General features: G+C 45.2%; 1 protein-coding gene and 1 long non-coding RNA gene across 4 annotated transcripts in view; one reads left to right on the plus strand and one right to left on the minus strand.

Moving 5' to 3' along the window:
• Positions 1-2423: 2423 nt before the first annotated feature.
• On the minus strand, positions 2424-12470 carry LOC110363984 (uncharacterized). 2 transcript variants are annotated; one of them, XR_010471278.1, is made up of 4 exons: positions 12103-12470; positions 10562-10820; positions 7326-7424; positions 2424-4246 (listed from the first exon to the last, which is right to left on the minus strand). It is a non-coding gene; the product is annotated as an uncharacterized LOC110363984 (long non-coding RNA). The 2 variants fall into 2 exon arrangements; XR_010471277.1 differs by lacking the exon at positions 2424-4246 and having other exon boundaries at positions 5715-7424; positions 12103-12460.
• PRDM1 (PR/SET domain 1) overlaps positions 12334-20634 on the plus strand; it is a 103469-nt gene continuing 95168 nt past the window's right edge. Inside the window, exons 1-3 of one of the 2 annotated variants that reach the window (XM_065056615.1) lie at positions 12334-12359; positions 12993-13086; positions 13826-13864. The gene's annotated coding sequence lies outside the window, so the exon portion shown is untranslated. Of the gene's footprint in view, positions 12360-12520; positions 12889-12992; positions 13087-13825; positions 13865-20634 lie in introns of those variants that run through there. The other variant, XM_065056610.1, reaches the window with a different exon arrangement.

The following is a 20634-nucleotide window of genomic DNA, read 5'->3' on the forward strand; positions in this document are numbered from 1 at the left end:
ACCTATTACATAGCTTGACTGTGCTTTTTACCACATCCTGCATCCTGGGTTTCATTAAAAGGGTCCCCATCTATACAGGATGATGCAGAACCAGATCCTCAGGGACATCATATGCAGTATAAATGTATGACACTGAAGTGTTAGACTATGAGTCTTCTTGCTGCTCTTACACCTTCAAATAGACTTCTGGAACTTCAGCTATGGTTTACCTCCAGTTTATGGTCTACATACCATACATAACTGTCAAGAAAAATTTTGAGCTCTCTCCCAGTTCTGCTGAACTTCGTCACAAATTCCCCTTAACATCTAATGTGTAGATGCAAGTTCTTTCTGTAATGACTGAAGATCACTTCTAAAACCAGACGACTTCTAAGTATTAAAATCTGGAAAATGAGTTTAAAAGCCCCTCATCTACTGCTTCCAAACCCGAATAATCTACCAAATTGCTTAATTTCAAAATCTTCCAGAGTGGAAAAAAATGTCCTGTCTAAGACTCTCCACACCAAACTTAAGCCACAAATACGTTTTTACCATGAGCCTTTACAACTAGGAAATGTGTGGTTTATAATGGAATGATTGCACAGCTTTAGCTTGGGATGTCATAGGCTTTCTGGTAAGGTGAGTAAGTAAGAACAGAGACAGTTCTGAGCCTTCATGCATACGTTAGGCACAACTGTTGTAGTAATGTAGCTCCTTGGCCCTTTGCACACACTGTTACCAGTTCTGGGTTTTGTGGAATCCTTTTTTTAATAAAGTATATGGTCTAAGGCCCAGCTTGAAACAAAAATGCTCATTGCTTGCTGAGTTGTATGAACTTTGGAAATATGGCAATAAAATGGACACATATGTTCTATTATTATTATTATTATGCTTAAGGGCTACAAAAATAAATCATTCTCTAAGCTCACATGGACAAAATGAGCACTGCCTTCTGTGAGCATCTGTACTTAAATGTGTCTGTTTACTTAGATGCATCTGTTCTTGATATCTTGTGGAAAAATCAAATGCTGTATCTTATGAAAAACCATGGCTGAAGTATTGTTCAGAAAACCAATCCTAAACCAGAAGTCCATTAAAAAAAACTGAATACCTGGGTGTCTCTGCTTGGAACTCTCTTTTATTGTTATTAATAGATCATTTATCTTCAATACGGTTGGAGATAAAAATTCCTTTTTAAAGTGATGAAATGAAGAGATTTGCAAGTGCTGAAACCCCCTGATCTCCCCCTCTCTCTCATCACCTGATACAGGCTTAAGGTTTCACAGTTTGTAAAAATCAATGGGAAGTTCTCTCCTTGCCAGCAGCCTGGGCCAATTTAATAAGTACCTGAATAGAGAGGCGGCCTGTCGCAGGGGCAGTCACCTTTTGCCTGCCAGGAAGAGCTGCGAGGTCTGGGACACTGGAGCACATTGTGTGCCTGTGCGAAGGCCTTAACCAGCAGTGACGAGATTTCTCCAAGTCCAGCTTCCCCCCCCACTCAAGCCTGACTGTAACCCAGAGGGGAACCTGCAAGGGGACGACCAACTTCTGCCACAGGTTGCAGTTAGCAGGGGTGGGGGGACTTCACATTTCCCGTAAAGGGCTTTCTCCTCTCTCACTGGGACAAGCACTTTGCAGGGAAACTCCAAGCAGCTGCTGGGCAATTTCCTTTCAACTCTGTCCCAACATTGCTGTTTACAGTTTTATGAAGGCAGTTCTGACTGCCCCTTCTCCTCCTCTCCCTCCCACTTGTTCAAGTTTGTTGATACCCGATCCATGAACATTTGTTTCCCCCTTCCCTGGAGGAGTTTTGCGCTCCACTGACCTCAAGTTCAGCCCCAGCGAGGCTGGCAGGAGGGCTCAGCTTGCTCGTTTCCCCACTTGCTGCAGTCCCTTGTGTTGGACAAGCAAAACCAGCATAATTCAAGCGAGTGGAACCCTTCCCTTGCCAGCTCTTCACACCACCCCAGGCTTTCCTTCTGGGGAAAAGTTCACCCACCCCAGTCCCAGCCCACAGAGGTGAACCCCCTACACTCCTTCCATGGAGGCCACTGGTGCTGGGGGTGTACAGGCGGGTCCAGCCCCTCGCCCCCTCTCCAGCTGCCCTTAGCTCTCCTCCCTGGTCTGCACCGCTCCACGCTGCCCTGCACGGCACACTGCACCACACACCGCGCTGCACACCTGCGGCCTTGCAGAACCTTCCCCAGGTGGGTCTGAACCTCATAGCATTGCTGTGGGTATACGGGGTGAAGCACCAGGGGATGGCAGTGGGATGGATGGACGGACAGCCACATGTTTAACTCCCCTCACAGCTTGATCTCCAGGTGGTTCCCCCCCCCAGCCTGTATCGATACTCTTCAGGATCAGACCTCTCTTGCCTCCCCCCCACCCTCTCCCCACTTCTCCCTCTTTTCTATAATGACAAAGCCTTTTTTGTTGTTGTTTTAAACCCGTTCGGGCTGTCCGCTGTTATCCCCTGAAGATGGATTGAGGAGGATTTGGGAGGTCGGGGCTTTCTGCCTGTCACCAGCTGCGCGCCGCCCCGCGCCGCGGAGCGAGGAGCCGCGGGAGTGCGCGTAGCTGCCGCCGGCCACTCGCGGCAGGGACAGGAGCGGGAGCCTCGGGTGGAAAGAAAGGGTGTGCGGTCGGGCGGGCAGCGGCGCAGACCCGCGTAGCAGGGGAGGGGAAGATTTCCCCCGCGGATAAGTCAGCCCGGCTATCCCGCCGGCTGCCGCGGCGCCCCGCGGAGGGTGTGCGCAGGCAGGGAGCGCAGCGGGCGGCGGGCAGGGCTCCCTGCCAGCTCCGCTCTCGGCTCCGCAGCCCGGCGAGGAGAACCGCGCTAATTCCCCCCGCGCGGAGCCATTTCGGCGCTGGCTCCGCGGCACTCGGAAACTTCTGCCCCTCCGGTGGCTCCTCCTGCGCAACCGGCCACCCAAATGTTTATTAAATGCCGGTATTCGTTGCTTTTTAATTAGCGGCGCCTGAATCCGTCTGCTTTGTCTTGTTCTTCAAGACGTTGCTGCTACACGAGCGCACATCAAACGAGGAAAAAAATACCTATATTTTAGTTAAATTACTTCGCCCTGCTCGCCGGGAAGAAAAAGATATATTAAAAAACCCACACATTCTGGGATATATCTCTTTACTTTCTGCTCTCTCTGTCCGCTTTGCCCAGGGCTGTTCACTCCGGTTGCCGCGATGTTATTTATTTGCGTGTATTTATGTTTCCCGGCAGTTACATGGTAAAGCTGTTTATGCAAACTGCAGCAAGGCAAAAAGATTTGGGGAAGGATGTAAAAATGAATGTGGCTTGATAGTGCCGGGACTACCGCGAAGCTTACATTTAAATCCCACTTTTCGTCCCAGCGCTTCGGGTGTGCGTAAAAAAAAAAAAAAAAAAAAAGAAAAAAAAGAGAGAGAGAAAAAGAAAAATACAATAAAATAATATTGTACTTTTCTCGGTGCTGCCGAGGGGGGGGTAGTGGAAACCCGCCCAGGTTTGCTCTGCGCCGCCGCGGCCGGAGCCCCCGCCAGCCGCCGCGGCGGGGAGGCAGAGCCGGCTGCCGCTCACCGCTGCCCGGTGCCAGCGGCTCCAGGCCCCGCGGAGGCTCCCGCCGAGGCCGCTCAGGTGCGCGGGGCGGCGCGGAGCAGCAGGTGGGCCAGGCCGGGCCGGTCCCCCGCGGTCACCCCGCGGAGCGGGGCCGCGGCGATGACTGGTTGAAGGAGAGCGGTGCAAAGGCAGAGAGATCATTAACGCGGCGCTAATTGATCCTCTCCTCCGCGCCCAGCCCCTGCCCGCGCCGCTGCGGTGCAGCACCATCGGGGCACAACTCGCAGGTTGGGCGCGGGGCCTCGGGGGGGCCCTCTGACCCCCCCGGGGTTCCCCGGCACCCACGGCCGGGCCAGGTCCGCCGCAACCTCGGTTGCGAGGCTGTCGGCTCGCCGCGGCTGCCGCGGAGCCTTTGCAGGGAGCTGCAAGGAGCGGAGCGGTCGCTGGCACCGTTTTGCCACTGCCCAGCCCGATCTGGGGCTATTTTTCTTTTCCATTGCACCAGGCTGTGGTGGAATAACTGTGCGGCCAGCCGGCAGATCCTGATGCTTTGATTGCTCTGATGTGCGCACCTCGAACAAAGAACTTCTCGGTGGTTCCTGTGCTGAAGGGTGAATCAGCCACCGGTGGGGCAAGTCCTGATGCTCAGGAAACGCGCTGGGGCGGATGTCAGGAAGGAAAGTGGGCACCTTTATTTCTCTTGTTCTTCCCGGAGGTCTATGTGAAAGAAAAAAATCCCGTTGAAGTGCACGATTTTATGATAAAACACTGAGTCCCTCGCCAAAGGCTTTAGGTTCAGTCCGAGGAATTAACTCGTTCCTCCGCGCCGCGATGCCAGAGGCGGGAGCGGCAGGAGGTGACGGAGCCGAGCCGAGCTCAGCAGAGCCGTGCTGAGCCGAGCCGAGCCGCTCCTCACCGGCTCCGCGTCGCTGGAAGCCACTCACCGGGAGCACTTCAAACGTGTCCTTTCATACGCGGTTTATAAAAACCGACTCCCCTCTGCAAGCAGCTCCTCAGAAGCCAAATGACCTGTTATTATCGGCTGTCTGCGTTTACCGCCTGCCTTTGGGGTAAAGGCAACGGTAGCCTTCTAACAAAACAGTTACCCGGAGGGTGGAAATGAGATTCCGGGAGACTGCGCATATCTTCCTTGGATTGTCCTAAATGTAGCACTTTGCATAGTCTCTAGTGGCTTCTCGGTCATTAAAACACCAGGGAAGTATTTGGGGGGCGAGAGGGGTGTCAAAGACAAAAGGTCCAGTGCTTGCAAGGGGAGATATGTACGTGCTGGATTTTGGGAGCAGGGATCAGAGATCTTCCTTCAAGCAAGTACTTACTCTGTTTCTGAATCACCTGTTTTAAACTCAATTCAGGGAACCCAGTGAGGACCTGAGACTCTTTCTCACTAGTAAAAAAAAGACTGAGTTCTTGGGGCTCTGGGATGGCTGGCAAGCTATTGATTTTCCAGCTATTGGGCAGACAGACTGAATGCAATTCAGCAGATGCAAACAGACAGAGCCTGGCTGAGAGATTGTTTTCCTCCAGAAAGCAACCTTGCAAGATGCTGAGGTTATTGACTCTGGAGTGGGGAAGTAGGTGTCTGATAATCAGCTCACTCGCTATCTCCCTTAGATTTATAGATCAGGGCCTCCCTGTCATTCCTGAAAATATAATCATGCTGGCAATAAACCCTGAGGGAAGAATGAAACAGCAAGTGTTTTTCTTCAGAGCTAAGGCAGTGACCTTTGAGTTGCACACTTAAACGAGCCGTAATGTTATAGCAAGCCCAGCACGGGTCTGTTTGATTGCCCTGTCTTGGTTAAGCAGTCGGAGAAGGTGCCAGAGCTGTGCCGGTGCCTGCCGGGCTGGCAGCGCTGCCCGCACACCCAAAGCCAAGCACAGTGCCTTGCTCTGGCTCCAAAACTGCTGCCACAGCACGCAGCGCTGGTTTTGAGATACGTAGTTTGAAGAGCAGGGGAGATATCTGTCTCACTTTGTTTCACCAGATGGGAAAACTGCACCAGAGGGACTGCTCTTTTTTTTATTTCTTTCTTTTTTTTTTTTTTGGACAGAAACATTTCCTGTCTTCTTTGCAAAAAATGTATTTTATGACCATTTTGCTGTGCAGACTTCTCCCTCTCTGGACATTGTGCAGAGTAATGCAACACCTTCAATCTGTGGAGCAGATACCTCTTGATTTCTTTATCTCAGAACATGCCTTTGTCTCTCTTTGACCTGTTCTTGCTCTTCAGTGAAAACTCACCTTTTTACAAGCTGTCAAACATAACACTAACAGCTGAGCATTCCTTGGGAAAAAAAAAAATAGCCCAAACATATTTACTTAAAAATCACTTAGTATTTATGGCTCCTTGATTTTTTATTAGCCCTTTAACAATGTCTCTCACTTTAACACTAATCCAGAGGGAAGGGGCTCTCTCCTGTGCCTATAGCAGATATATCCAAACAGAGAAGTGGAAAAGGGGAAAGGAGTTGTTTAATCACTTCTAGTCTTTCTGATATTTAAGGCCATTTTGGAACAAGCAGAAGACCCAAATTCAGTGTGCCTTCTGATTAAAAAAAAAAACAACAAACAAACAAACAAACAAAAATTCCATGGTCTAGCTCATGATAAGTAGAATTCAAACAAACAGCACAAAAGGCTGCATATGCAACTGCTCCTACAATACCATTCAGCAGAGGAGGCACCATTTCTCAAGGGACCTCTGTTTAATGAGGAAGAACGTAATCAGGAGATGAAAGTTTGGCCCTTTGACACAAAGATGGCTCAGGCTTCCCAGCTCTCCTTCACTTTCTTTCCTAAAGTCAGTTGAGTCTCCCCAGTCTGCCCACAGTCTGACAGACGAAAGGAGGATAAGTGCAGCTAAGTGGTATCCATCTTAAATGGGGCAAGTGGTTACTTTGGCCAAATGCTTGACAGACTGAGAGGCATTTCAGAGAGGCCCAAGGCAGCCACAAGAATGGGTAACAGCCGGGCAAATGTTAAACAGGACACACAGGATTTGAAAAAGACATTCATTGGTTTGCCTGTTCATTTGCTGCAGTGACTCAGGATGGAAATCTGGACATCACTGTGGATAACAGTGAAAACCTCTAGTCAAAGGGCAGCAACAGTAAAGGAAGCTAATTAAATATTGGACAGCAAACGAAAGGGGAGGCAAGCGTGGGAGAAAGATTTACATAAGCTTTGTCATCATGTAGATCAGCGGGAAGCCCCTGCCAGGAATAGGATCTCAAGAAGAAAAGAGCAGAAATAAAATGGCTGAGCGAAAAGCATTATGAATTGTCAGTGATACAGAAAATGCTGATTTTTGAAAAGATTGTGGCTGGTTTGGGGACCATGGGACAACCAGGGGAAAGATGAATAACACAGATGTGTAAAATATAATGGGTGTTATATAAGGTAGATTAGGAACTTCTTGGCCACCCTCATGACTTGAATGAGTAATACATAAACAAGACAAGAGGAAATGGAAAAGAGATCTTAGGAATTTTCTATACAAGGCATAGTTAACTTGTGGAATGCACTGTCATCATATGCCATTAAAAGCAAGGTCTTGATGGAATTCAAGGAAAAATTGCATATGGATAATGAGACATAATCCTAATTACGATAAGAATATTTTTTTATCATGCTTAGAAGCAATGCAAATCTTCATCTCTAAGTAACAGGAGATATGAAGAAACATGATTAATCTATAAATGCTTTTTGTTGGGGTTCTTGCAGCTCTGAAGTAGCTGCTGGCAGCCATGACCTGAGGCTGAATATAGGATACACCTTGGACTGAGCAAGTGTGTCCATTCCCATGTTGTTGCATCTCTTCTGGATTAGCTTTCTCTCCTGGGCAGCTTCTTGCTCTGCATGCTAGCACCCAGCCTGGAAATGAATTCACAGAATAGAAGTACCGAATATGACACTAAAATATTAAGTAGAACAAATCAAATAAAGCTCTATTATTTTCTGCATGTTATTATGGCATCTATATGAATTAGGATGTCTCATTGACTGTCAGAAAAATATTAAGTATCCAGATTTTTGAAGATGGGACTTGGAAGCTTTTGAAAACATTATACACTCTCTAAATAATAGTGTGTAATGTATAAACTGTTTCTTCCTTGACCTATTCAAAATAAGAATCGTGACTGTTTGGTTTTCACATGTGGCAGGGTCAGTTTGACTTTCCCTTCCAATTCAAGTAATTGCTACAGGAAATCTTTATATATGTGTTCTGATTTTGTGACTTAGATTTGTTTTTAGTGGAACTAGAAAAGAGTACAAGCATGCGATGTAAAATTTCTTTGAAACTACAAAGAGAAAAGTTCCACTCCTATTCTTGTTCCTTAACTTTTAATAAGTATAACTTTAATTTAACACATCTGGGCAGCTTGCAGACTATCAGATAGTGCCTGCATATCTGGTGTTCTAAGTACCCTGGACAAACACAATGACTTAAGAAACTAAACATATATATATACACATATATATATAAGTAAATAAACACTACAACAACTGTCATTCATCAACTACCCTTACAGACCTTGAACAATATTTCTTTGACCTACCAAACACCCATCTATTCTAGACAAGGGAAAAAGAGTAGGGAGATTGTACCCTGAAAGAAAACACCTTCAATTCAAGCTGTTTGAAGCTTAGAAAGGAAATAGGCAGCAACTTTCCAGGAGTCTAATAACAGTGATTTCTCCCTCAGTACCAACTGAACTTCAATACCAACACCTCTGGCAACTGAAACATCAGAGGGAAGGAAATTTCTTAACTGGATAATCCACATGGGATTGCTGAAGCAGGTTACAAACCTGCAAGCAACAACACAATTGCTGGGACATAGTGGACATTCCTCCTTTACAGAGGAATATTATTTACCTTGTACAGAAAAAAGTAAGGCATGATGTCCTGCCCAAAGTTATAGGAAGTCTGTCTAGTTGAGGAACAGAAAGCTCATCTCTAATTCCCATAGGAAGACCACCTTTCCACACTGTATTTAATCTGGCCAGCCCACTTCACACAGCACCACACTTTTGCCACTTTTTGACCATACCAGTTGTCTTTAGAAGGACAAAAAAAGGGTGTAGACTGCCCCAAAGCACTTTTCTGTCAGCTCTTTTCTTCAGAACAGGATGCCATTTAGACTCGTGCATATCATTATCATAAATAACCTCAGAACTACTTAAGTCACAGCTTGTGCAGGCATTTGGGAACAAAAATACATTTTAATTTATCCTTCTGTCTCGTTTTTCACTTATAAATGTTGGTAAATTAGAATATTGTGAAAACTACATAAAGGGACAGCTTTGAGCTTTCTCTTTCCTCCCTTCACTGCTGAGCACCCCCGTGTGAGTTCCCTGTACACCTTGGCTTGGTTGCCTCAGATTGTTCTACTATAGACAGTTAAAATATCTTTCTGTTATGCAGCACTCCTCCCTGTAATTTGGAGGCTGGAAAGCCTTTTTGTCAGTTGATTTTAAAATGTGTTTTGCTTGTTTGAGACCACTTTTTCCGACTTTGAAAAAGCCAACGAAGCTCTTTCCCAATTTACTTGAAAGATCATGGACACTTGATGGACCCTTAACTTGATATTCCTGTAGTTCTAGCCTATTGTGAGTAGAACTGATGCTCTTTTAATTGCAAATATTTAAATTAAAATGCCATGTGATTAAAGTGTGATAACAAATAAGTTTGTGCCTTTTTTTGAAAGAAAAAAGTAAAGTTCCTTCCTCTCACTTTCAGTATTTTCCACCCTTTCATTTTGTTTTCTGGGCATCCAAAGGTAATGGAGCTTGATAAAAATGCAGGGGGCTGGGGGTGGAGGGGGCGCACAGTGGGAGGAGAGGGAAGATAACATTATTTCAGGCCCTTGCTCTGTTTTGTTAAGACAGATTCGATCTTTGGGCAGCATCAGAAGATAGGCCTGAATGAGCTCCTGATTATCTCTTCACTCTCTCTTCTTTTATGTGGATTACTCTTCACTCTTTTCAGGGATGATATCTCACTATTCTTGTTTGGTAAATTAGGCCATTGTTTCCCTGTGTTTCACTTATTGTAAAATGTTTTTTCTTCCTTAATTTCAGGCCATTGTTCCTGAGTAGTGAGCATGCTGTCACTGGAGAGGGGATGTGAGGAGGGAATTACATAACTGGGGACAGATTCTGCCCTGTTTTGCCACATCTTGCTGTCACTTGCTCTTTCATAGGGGTTTCTAGCAGAAAAACAAGGGATCAAATTCTGCGTTGTAACTGAAGGGACAATTAAGGAAAAATAAGAAATGTTATGGAATATGGAATAGTCTCAAACGGCAATTTAATTTTCAAGTTAGCAAATACTCAGAAATAGGCCATGGACTAGATGGTTGTTGAGGGGGCATTTGTTCACAGTCTGATTTATCAGTGCTTCTCGTTGCCTCACAACAAATGCTTAAAAAAGGAAGTAACACAAACACAAACACAAATGTCACAGTCATTTTTGTTCCATTTAACAGTGAATATCAAGGCTAACAGTTGTAGTTCAGAAACAGAAACCTCAGAACAGAATACTAAAATATGTGGTGCTGGGACTTCATTTATTATCACTGGAATGTATATTCTGGGTGGTAATCTTTTATCTAGCTGCACTTTGAAAATAAAACCCCCAAAACAAAACCCAGTGTAACTACATTTTGCTTCTTCATGCTGTGTAAAACACACCAGACATTTGGGGAGAGCAGGCTGAGGTGCAGAGGAACCAAGTGTGAGCATGTGCTAGTGCTTCACAGCATGTGGAGTCTGATGGTTGTCACCAGCATCAGCCAAGCTTTGACGACTGCTGCTGCGCTTGTGGCAAGGGCTCAGGGGAAGGGGGCTACAGGCCACCTCATTAAAGGCTATGAATGTGTGTTGTGCCATGTTTGACCACTGTTGAGAGAAGGCCGGAGTGGAAGATCTTACATAAAAGGACATAATGCCAGTTGACTCACTTGGCACAACGCTGTCTCTGTACAGAGCATGTGAAGCCATAATTACCAAAGTAAGTCCTGCCACGTCTTCTTGGAACTGTTGGGAGCCAGGAGCTGTTATGCGGCTCTGGTACGTGGTTTAATGACCACCTGCCCACAAGTACTGTGCAGATGACGAGCATTTCACAGGATGCACAGGGAGAGCATTTCTGGAAAAGGCTGCTGTTCTTTGTTGGCTCTCTTCCCTTCAGATTGAACAGTATCAGAGCTTAGACCAGAGGTGCTCATGGAAAACCAGGGGAGCCATGTCCATGAGAATGGGGTGCCTGTGGGAAAAGAGGCGAGCAAGACAGCAGTCATAATTCCATTTTCCTGTTTAATCACTCTTTCAAAACGAAGCACAGAGGCAATGACATTTGACATACTTGTATTGTAGTGCACCTCCCACCCTGGAACTGTTTATTCCAAGCTCAAAAAACCACGACGCTGGGCCAGATCCATCTCTGACATAAATGCAAGGTGCTGGACTTGCTGTTGGCGCCTGTAGGTGTGGGTGCAGGGTGCTGTGCCAGGAAGCAGGTAGAGGCCCTGTGTAGGCACCACTATGTCCCTGCGCTGCAATGCTGGAGGTCCCTGAGGGGACCTGTGCTGTGCAAGGCATGGTGCAGGCTCTCCAGTGGGATTTTCACCAGCTCCTTTAGATAAATTGCAATGAAGGGCTTCAGCAGGTTGACTGGGAACGGGATGGACATGAGATCAGTCCCACCAGAAGCTGGGAACACATCCTGCAGCTCTGAAACGCCCCACTCCTACCAGTCTGTACCCCCACACCCTTGTGGTGCAGCATACCTGCCCTTCCCCAGCCAGGAGCTCCACAGACCCGGTTATCTTATTATTTCTTTCCTACCTAAAAAGCGTGGGGAGGGCTGACAGCGCTGGGCGAGCGGAGTCGCCACTGTGCCGCCCCCGCACCGTGCCGAGCCGGGGCGGGGGAGCCCGCTGCCCCCGCGCCCCGACTGGAGGTGCGGACCTCAGTCCCCCTTAAAGCCGGGGAAGGAGCGGGGCAGCGGATGAGCCCCTCGCTGCGAGGGCTCCTGTCAGGCGCCGCGGTCCCCGGGAGCCCCTCGGCGGGGCCAAAGTGAAAGTGAAGCGACTCCCGAAACCCCTTGGGGGTGGCGGCAGAAGCCATGTGACAGCCGGGAAGCGGTCCGGCCGCACGGGGCTGCGGCGGGCGATCAACGGGAGGCGATCAACGGGGTTGGGGGGAGGGGGTGTGCGTGTGTGATTTCTACCGGCTGCGGTGCCCCCTCCCCGCCCGCCGCGGCAGGAGCGCCCAGCGGCCCCGCGCCGCCTCTCCTTCCCCTCCCCGCGGTCCCGCGCCGCCGGCTTCTCCCTCCGCGCCCGCATTCGCGCTCGTCCCTGGAGGCGGCGGCGGCGCGGGAGGCCGGGCAGGGCGGCGGTGCAGGGCAGGGCAGCGCAGGGCAGGGCGGGCGGCTCCCCCCGGCTGGCTCCCCCCTGCCACCTCCTGCGCCTCTCCCTTTCGCTGCGTCCCCCCCAAGCAGGGCAGGGGCGCGCCCCGCAGCGCTGCCCCCGGGAGGAGGGACTCACCTCCCCGGCATGGTCCCGGCGGGTTATTAGGGTGGTCGTTCCCTCTCTCTCTTTTTTCTTTTAAGTATTGTTTTTAATTTTCCTCCTCCTCGCCGCCGCCGCGGCTGTCACTGCTCCTCACCGCTACTCTTACCACCGCTCTTCCCGGGGCTCCCGGCGCGGCCTTGCTCCGCCGCCCCTTTGTGCCCACTGCGATGAGCCGAGGGGCCGGCGGCCGGCGGGCGCGGCCGGCCCGCGGAGCCCGGGGGCAGCGGCAGGTAAGCGGAGCGGCGGCGAGGAGCGGGCGGGAGGCAGGCAGGCGGGGCGGCCGCTGCCGGCAGCGGGGTGCCCGCGGGCGAGGTGCCGGTGCGGAGCGCAGCCTCGCCTGCGGCGGGGAGGGCGCGGAGCGGGGCGGCGGTGTGCGCTGACACCCGATGCCGGGCCCCCCCGCCCCGCCGCCGCCCGCCCCCGGAGCAGCCCGCTCGTCACCCGCGGCCGGCCGGGTTTGTCCCGTTCTTTGTTTTATTTGGGCTGTGTATAAAAACTTGTTATCACCGCCACCCGTCCCTCCCCGCCCCCAACCCAGGTTGAGACCTCTGGGGTCTCTGCCCCTTCCCGGTTGCCCCTTGTTTTAACTCTCTCCGTCCCTTCCCGATATTAAACCTGTCTCCTGCTGCGTGTCTCCCCTCTTTCCAGCCTGCCCACCCCGCTGCCCTTCCGAGTTCCCCCTTCCAACCTACTTCGATTTATTTTTTCTCCCCCCCTGCCCTTTGGTTTCTAAGGGACTCCCCTCCAACCTGTCTGTAGGTATGTTTGTGTAACCAGACACTGAGAGTAGCTTGTCTGCCGAGGAATTAACTCGGCAACCCCCAAAGCTTAGTTTGCATTCAATAGAGGTGTTTGTTTTTCAGGTTTAAACCTCCAGACGGGTTGAAGAAATCGCCCGAAAGGAACCACTTGGCAGATTTTGTTTCCTGCCTTGAAATCTCACTGGACGTGGAGCAGGTGGGGGATCGGGAGGGGAGAGATTTTGGGGGGTGGGAAGGGGTGGTGGGATGGAGAGTGACCAGGGGCTGAGTGGCGTGGGAAGGAAAAGGACTTTAAAGTTGGGAGAGTGAAGCTACACTTTCCCCCTTCCTCTCCTCTGAGGGCAGGGAGGATAGCGCAAGGCTCTCGCTCTCGTTCGTTAAAAATAAATACTACAGAAGTTGGCAAATTTTGTAGTTTTAGAGAAGTGGATTCTCTCCAGGATTAACGTAAAAAATGTTGATGTTTGAGGAACTGCTCTTGCTCAACCCGTAAATAAAGTGGAGATGTTGACAGTTTGTCTAGCCTCTGGTAAACGAGAACAAAAAACATTTCATTTCTTGAAGGGCATCAATAATTGTGAGGGTGGGAGGGGGAGGAAGGAGTTTAACTATTAACCTTTATCTGGGATCGTAAATGAGTTGAAACTCGTGTTTCTGAAGCTTCTTTTATACATTTGCTTTTCTGCTTTCCCCCCTCTGCTTTCCTTCCCTGGAGATGGTGAAAGGTAAATTAAAATGATGATGCTCGCATTAATTGGACAAGCAGGCGATTTTATGGCTCACCAGTAAAAAATAAATGCCACAGGAAAGTCACTGTTTGTAGCGCAAGCGGTGGGAAAGTGGTCTGGAGGGTGTGTGGAGGGGGACGGCAAAGCGGCGGGGCTGGCTGCGGGCTGTGCTCTTACTTCAGGGGGTTTTTGGTTTTGTGTTTCCAGATCGTTCACTTGAAGACGCCGGAGGACGATTTGTGGAAGGTAAGAGAGCCTTTTCCCCAACAGTTCTATCCTCCGGGGCCACGTACTGTGCGTACCTGAGTATTTATTTGCCTGCTGCTCAGGCCCGCGGTGCCAGCGCACTAGTGCTAGGAAGTGATAAATGGGAGAATGCTGAGCTGTTGCTGGCCACAGAGTGGATTGGGGGAAGCACAGCATTTTTTAGCGAACAAAAACTCTGCTTTTATGCACCAAGATGCTTGTTAAGCTGATGAATTCCTCCCTTCCAAAAAAAGGGATGCCCTTTCTTTTCTTAATCAGGACATAGCTTAGAAAACAGGAGATGAAGAGTACAATGAAAAAGTTTCTGTCGTGACTATTTTCTACACATGGAAGTAGTGTGCCTAACTTAACACATAGGTTGTTTTCAGCAAAGATGTTGCTATTAATTTTGGTGTGAACTGTGGGGGGAAAAAAATCCTTGTACCTTCTTAATTGCAGCTTTCCCAAATGTGTTGTTATGTTGCTTCGTGGCGTGATTTTGTATGAAGTTAAATAAAATTACTCTTAATACTCCTGAAAATAAACTGTGTCCAGCCACCAGAACTTTTCTTCTTCCTACAGGCTTAATAAAGTGAATGCAAGAGACTTTGGGGAGGAGGCAAGGGTGGGAAAGATACAGGATCATCAAATTTGGCAGAGCAAGTGATTGGGGGGGTGTGCCTTTGTTAGTTTGCAGTTACAAGCAAATATATTGTTCCAGTAAATGCAAATTCAAGTAATTTCAAATGAAAATTTTAAAAATGCTTTCCCATTTGTGTGTTTGTTTGTTTTATTAGGAAGAACAGCGCCTTTTATTTGATTTTCCTTATTCTGCCATTCTCTTGTCTAGGAATAGAAAATACAAAGACTGAGTAATGCTGCTTGTCCTCATGAGTTACTGTAGAAATCTGTACCACACACTCAGTTCTGATGGAGTTTCTCTTCCCTCCCCTTTAAATGAATCTCTGCCAGCAACAAGTGTGTTGATATACTGAGCTGAAGGACTTGGGCACAATGCCAACTCAAGCAATTTAAATGACATGGTTAATAGTGTCTCTACTGTCCTTATCACACAGTAGTTGTCTTTAATAAACTCAATGAACTTCCAAGTGGTAATCATGGATGACAAATTAACTTGAGTTTCAGCTCTCCTGTTCAGATGAACTCCGGTTTGCTCTGATTGATAACTATTAAATGCTAATTCCAAATTAACTATAAGAATTTGCAAAATACACCTCTTTTCTCTAAATATGTGATTTCTTTCAGGCAAATAAAAGCCAGTTAGATTATCTGAAATAATTTCTAATGCTAAAGTGTTCCCACGGATTCTGCTGCTAGCAGTATCATTTTGTTAAGTTTTTGTGTAGTGATACTTTTACGTGGGTTGCTGCATCTTTCAAATGAATGCTTGTGAAACACTTCCAAAGAGGAAATAATTTTACATAAAATAGGTAAGCCAGTATAATACGTCTAACAAATTCAAACACTGTGTAATTCCTGTAAGTGACTGTTTCATCAATTTCAATTTGAAATAGGTAATCTTTAAAAAGCAGCTAATATAATCTCAAAAGTCTGCACACTGGCAAACAGTAAGCTGTTTCACAGTGGGAGTTTTAAAGTTGTTTGAGTACCCGTAGTACTCATACTAATTTTTTTCCCCTTGTAGAATTAAAAGGTTACAATATAATATGAAACTACAGAAGAAGAGGCAGAGTAGGACAACTGGCAGTTTAACTACAAATGGCATGTATGATTGCTTAGATTATGAGTTTTATTTGTTGAGATGTTTGATCCTAAAAATTTCTTTGCTAGATCTCTTCTTCCTGATTTCCAAACTTGCTAGATTTTGCCAAAAGCCATAGAAATGCTCATGTTCTCAGCAGCTGTTAAAAGCTTGCTAAAACACTGAATAATAGTGTATTTCATGTTTTGCGGATGTGATCGAAATACAGTGCTGTGTGTTTAACTGATAAGTTTGGAAATGCTCTTCTCAATTGCCAAAATTGTATTTTTGAAAATAATTAGAATGCAGATTGTCTAATGTCACAGGTTTGATTTCTTCTGGCTTTGTTTGCAAAATTCATTCCTTTGAGACTAATGAAAACTAACTAGATTCTACCTATGTCTTAAAAGCAGCAATAGATAAAGAAAATTGTCAATTGCTTTCCTAAAATCCTTGTACAAATTAAGAAGTCTGACAGTATTTGTGTTTTTGTTTTCTTTACATGTTGCCAATCGTATGATAGCCACAATGAAAGTTGAAGTGATAGCTTTTGTAAAAGTGAAAGACCTAACCTGAGATAGTACTGAAATCTTAACATGAAACTCCTATGGCCCATAGAATGGGGCAAAGAAAGGAATGTGTTTTTATGTATATATTTACAACTTATTAGATGTTAATTTCAGTCATTCCTTGACAGTATGGATGTGCCCTATTCATTCAAGTTAAATATTTGTCAGTCCCAAGTAACATTTGGGAAGATACTCCATGATATGAAGGCACAGTATTTCTAGAAATGCTTTTTGATAGCTGATAAGTTACTTCTATTTTTTGGGTAATCTGAAATAATGATAGTAGCTTTCTGATACTCAGGATGCGAAGTTAAAAGTGATCTTCCTTGTTAAGCCTTGTAATTTATGAGTTTGTGTTGTTTTTCCTTGCAGCCCTCCTCAAACCTGATAGCTCTTTCAGTTTCACAGTTGGGCTCATGTTCCACCTTTCTTTTTGCTTTGAAGGCTGGGCGGGGGGCTTGTCAGGGTTTGCAGTTGTGCTGCTGCGTGCCAGGCTGGGTGGCTGCGCTTGGAACCAGATGGGTGTTGCTCTCCAAGAGTCATTGCCACCATTCCCGTTCCTCTTTCTTATTAAAACCAATGCTAAGAATCTCTTCATTAGCAATGAATCGCATTAGAAACCATACACTAAGGATCATATACTTGCTTAATGACATTTTGAAATATAACTTTTAAAGACTTCGGGTTTTGTTTGTTTGTTTGTTTTTGAAAACTCGGCATATTAAATGCACAGAAAAAGTGTTCAGAAAGATTTACATATGTAGTGCATCTGAACTATTTCTCTCTGAAATATCTTTCTCTTTTATCCTTCCTTGTTTGCCACGTTCATCACTTAAGACCTGAAATTGCTAACATGTGTAATAAGCATAATCTTACTACTGTGGGGAAAGCCACTGAAGTAATTGGAATAATTTTTGGTAAAGCAGTGCCCTGTCTTTGCAGAATGGACTAGCCCTTGTCTTTTAAGCTCTGCAGGGCAGGGAATTGTCTTTGAAGTATTTTCTATAAAGTGCCTGGCATGCCTGTGTGTGCCAAAAAATGATAAATAATAACAAACAGTAGTTGACAATTTATGGAGACTTTTTTTTTTTAATTATTATTTTGGAATTTGCCTATAGGGTACTTTCTAGCAAAAAGAAAAATGTCAGAGTGGCTTCCAGCTGGGGCAAGATGTGCTCTGATGGTAAGAGAAGCTTTTAATCAAAATAGAGCACACATTTAATCGATAGTATCTTCTGTGGAGCCGTCGGGCCAAAACATCAACTGGTGTAAATCAGTGTATCTCCAGTGAAGTCTGTAGAGACACGGCTGACTTACCCCAGATGATGTGAGTGGCCTTTTTGGCTTTAGCAGTTTTCCTTTAATCTTCCTGACACTTAAACTTTTGCTATGATCTGCCCACATTCCAAAAGTGTGGAGTGAAGATGGGGTATTATTTCCTTACTTTCTTCCTCCTTTAAGCCTTTGGTGGCTTTTCTCTTGCGTGATGACGTATGCTTTATTAGTTATATATGTTCCAGTCTCCCCTTCAAGCCTGTGCGGGTACCTGTTGTTCTCAAGGTCACACCTGCAAAAGAGCATCACTATCTTCAGAAACACTCCAGTCTTGTCCAGCTTGCCAGATGCAGGTGTATTGTGAATAGCTTCCTGGTCACACTGTATTTGTGATTAAAGGTTCCTAAATACTGTTGTTAATAACCCTGTTATTAGCAATTTGTGTCATGTGAGGAACTATAGAAGCATTGCCCCCCATATCAATTTCCCAGAATAATTTTTTGTGTCTGCCAAGTGTCTTAATGTTTTAGTTACTAAACTGCATAATCCATATGAAGTAATTAAAAATACTGAATGTGTACATCTTGTGTGGTGGGAAGACTCAAATTACATTTTGGCAGTAAGGAGGAGAAGTACATGATTTTTCTTTATCTTCCAAGCCTCTAATAGACATTTTTGAAGGCAGTGTTAGTAAAATACTTCTTGTTAGACATGGGAGCGCTGTGTTTGAGTAGAGAGCCACTCATTTTCAAAAGTTCAAGCTAAATCTTGTTCTTTCCTATTGAAGTATAATTGAATTTTTAGAATTTGAGCATACACGTTTTTAACAAAACTTACTTAGTTAGTAATGCAGAAAAGTAATCAAGTTTGTTAGATGATTGCCCCAAACTGGTGGTTTTGAAGGAAGATGGGATGCTTTTGTGTGTGTGTTTGTGTTTAGATTTGGAAGCAATGGAGAAATCATAAATCCCAACACACACACACACACACACACATCACTGGCAGCTATGAGGAGAACATGATTAACTGCCTAATCATACGTTTTTCCTCAAACGTCTTCTCACCCTATGCCCAATTTTTCCTGAGCTTTATAAACTAATAATATCTTCAGTGGAAAAAAAACTAATAAGATGAGAATATTGTGCCCAGATGCTGCACTGCAGAAGGTCGCAAGAAATGTCTGTAGAGCCTGATAAAGAGCGGATTCTGCAAGTGGAAATGAGAATACTCCATTTCCTTTGAACTGACGGGAAAGGTACTTTCCCCTTTCCAGCTTGCCAGTTCTTCCAGAGATATAAAGGACCATAGTAACTAAACCTTTCACCAAGATTTTATTAAAGCAGGAAATATATGTAATTACAACATTTCAAGTGACTCAGTAAAGATACATAGAAAACTAATAATATATGCAATAATTTTAGTTCTTACAGGCACTCAGATGTCGATTTCCTTTTTGTTTGTAGTCAGGAAAACCTCTGGATGGAAATGAGGCTGCAAAAGGGCAAGAGTTGATGCCAAAAAAGTAAAGCATGTTTCATAGCCTGTCTTGATTTTATTTTCTGTCAGTGATACAGTGTTTGCCGAAAGGGAAAATATTCTAACAGAACTCTAAACTTGACTGTGGGGCTGTAGGAGTTAGCCATTTGCAAAAATGTGCGTCTCTTCAGTATACTTCCAGCTTGTGCAAGAAGACACGTTTTCAGTCTGTTTTTGTGTGTCCGTTTTATTGTCAGAAACACTTTGCAGGTCTTAAATTAGCCCTAGTGGGACATGGGCTTCAGTGGAGTTACGACAATTTATAGTGGCTGGGGGTCTGATATAATATGGATTTGAGAGCCTGGTCCTGCTAATGTAACATTCAGTTCATAGATAGCATGCTTCTAGATTTTTATCCAAGAATATCCTAAAAATACTAATTTATAAGATGTTTTCATAGGAGAGGGAAGTCCTGTTATTTCACTGTTTTTTGTAAACTTCTATATGGTATTTACGAACTCCAGCTAATGGTGAAGAATCAAATGCCATAAACTTGCCTTGTAGATTGCTATGTCTAATGGTGGTTTTGGGGTTGCAAATACTTTACTGGCATTAAATTTATAGCTGAAATAAAATAATGTATCTGTTCCTTCACATTGTAACAACAACAGCTTATGAATTGGAGAATGATATCTGTTAAATATTTGCAAGTTTTTTTGTTTTTTAATCTTTTAAATGGAGTTGCAGAAGTGTACAAAAGACAAGAGGTGCATGTTGGGAAGTGCTGTAGAGAAAGTAAAAAAATAAAATAAATTTTTAAGTGAAGATCAGTAATGCTAGAAATTATTACTTCTGTGTGAACTTTGTTCCTAAAAAGAAAAACGCCCCCCGAAAGGTCTTTTTTTCTTTTAAAGTTTTATAAATACTGTAAACCAGTGGAAGTAATTATATATTGTGCATTGCTTTTGTCTGTAGTGAGGATTTTTCAAGGCTAGATCTCAGAGGATTTTATATATTAACTACAGATCATGCCCGGCCAGTTACAAAAGCTCTGCATGATGCCTACTCATGTAAGGTTTTTGTTTTCAAATCAAACTTTTCTTTTTTTCCTTCTGCATTATAAACAATTTGAGTAATGTGTTGGACGCACTACATCAAATAGCAGAATACCCAAAAGTTTGGCAGATCGGGATCTTTGTCCATCCAGCCTTGCTCTGCAGTTGTGTTTGTGCATGTTAAGTGTCCGGTTATACAGACGTGATTGCAGCGGGAGGAGAACACATGGAACAGTGCGGACGGAAAGTTGTTCGCGTGGGAGTGTTTGCAAGATCAGAGCCTTGTACTGTAAGTTGGCCCTCATGATTTCAGAATGAAAGCATGTTAACTTATAAGCTTAAAAATAGTTACCCTTAATTTAAATATGCATTGACAGAATCCTAAAGTCATGTATGTGCTCTTTTTCTGTGACTTAGTGTGCTGACTGATCCTTATAGAACTTACTAATGAAAATGAAAAAAAAAAAAAAAAGAAGAAAAAAGCAAACAAAAATATATCTGATCAAAGCAATTGTTAGAAATGACACTATTTGATAAGATCATCTACTGAAAATAAAGGGGGAAATGAGATCTGACTGAGGTAAAACCAGGTAAATAGCTTTCAGCTCTGCTTTTGTTATTCAAGAAGAAAGAGAAACAATAGGTGCTGTTTAGATTCAGGAGCTGCCCTTC

The sequence above is a fragment of the Columba livia genome, chromosome 3 (assembly GCF_036013475.1).
Source record: "Columba livia isolate bColLiv1 breed racing homer chromosome 3, bColLiv1.pat.W.v2, whole genome shotgun sequence".
NCBI classification, from domain to species: domain Eukaryota; kingdom Metazoa; phylum Chordata; class Aves; order Columbiformes; family Columbidae; genus Columba; species Columba livia.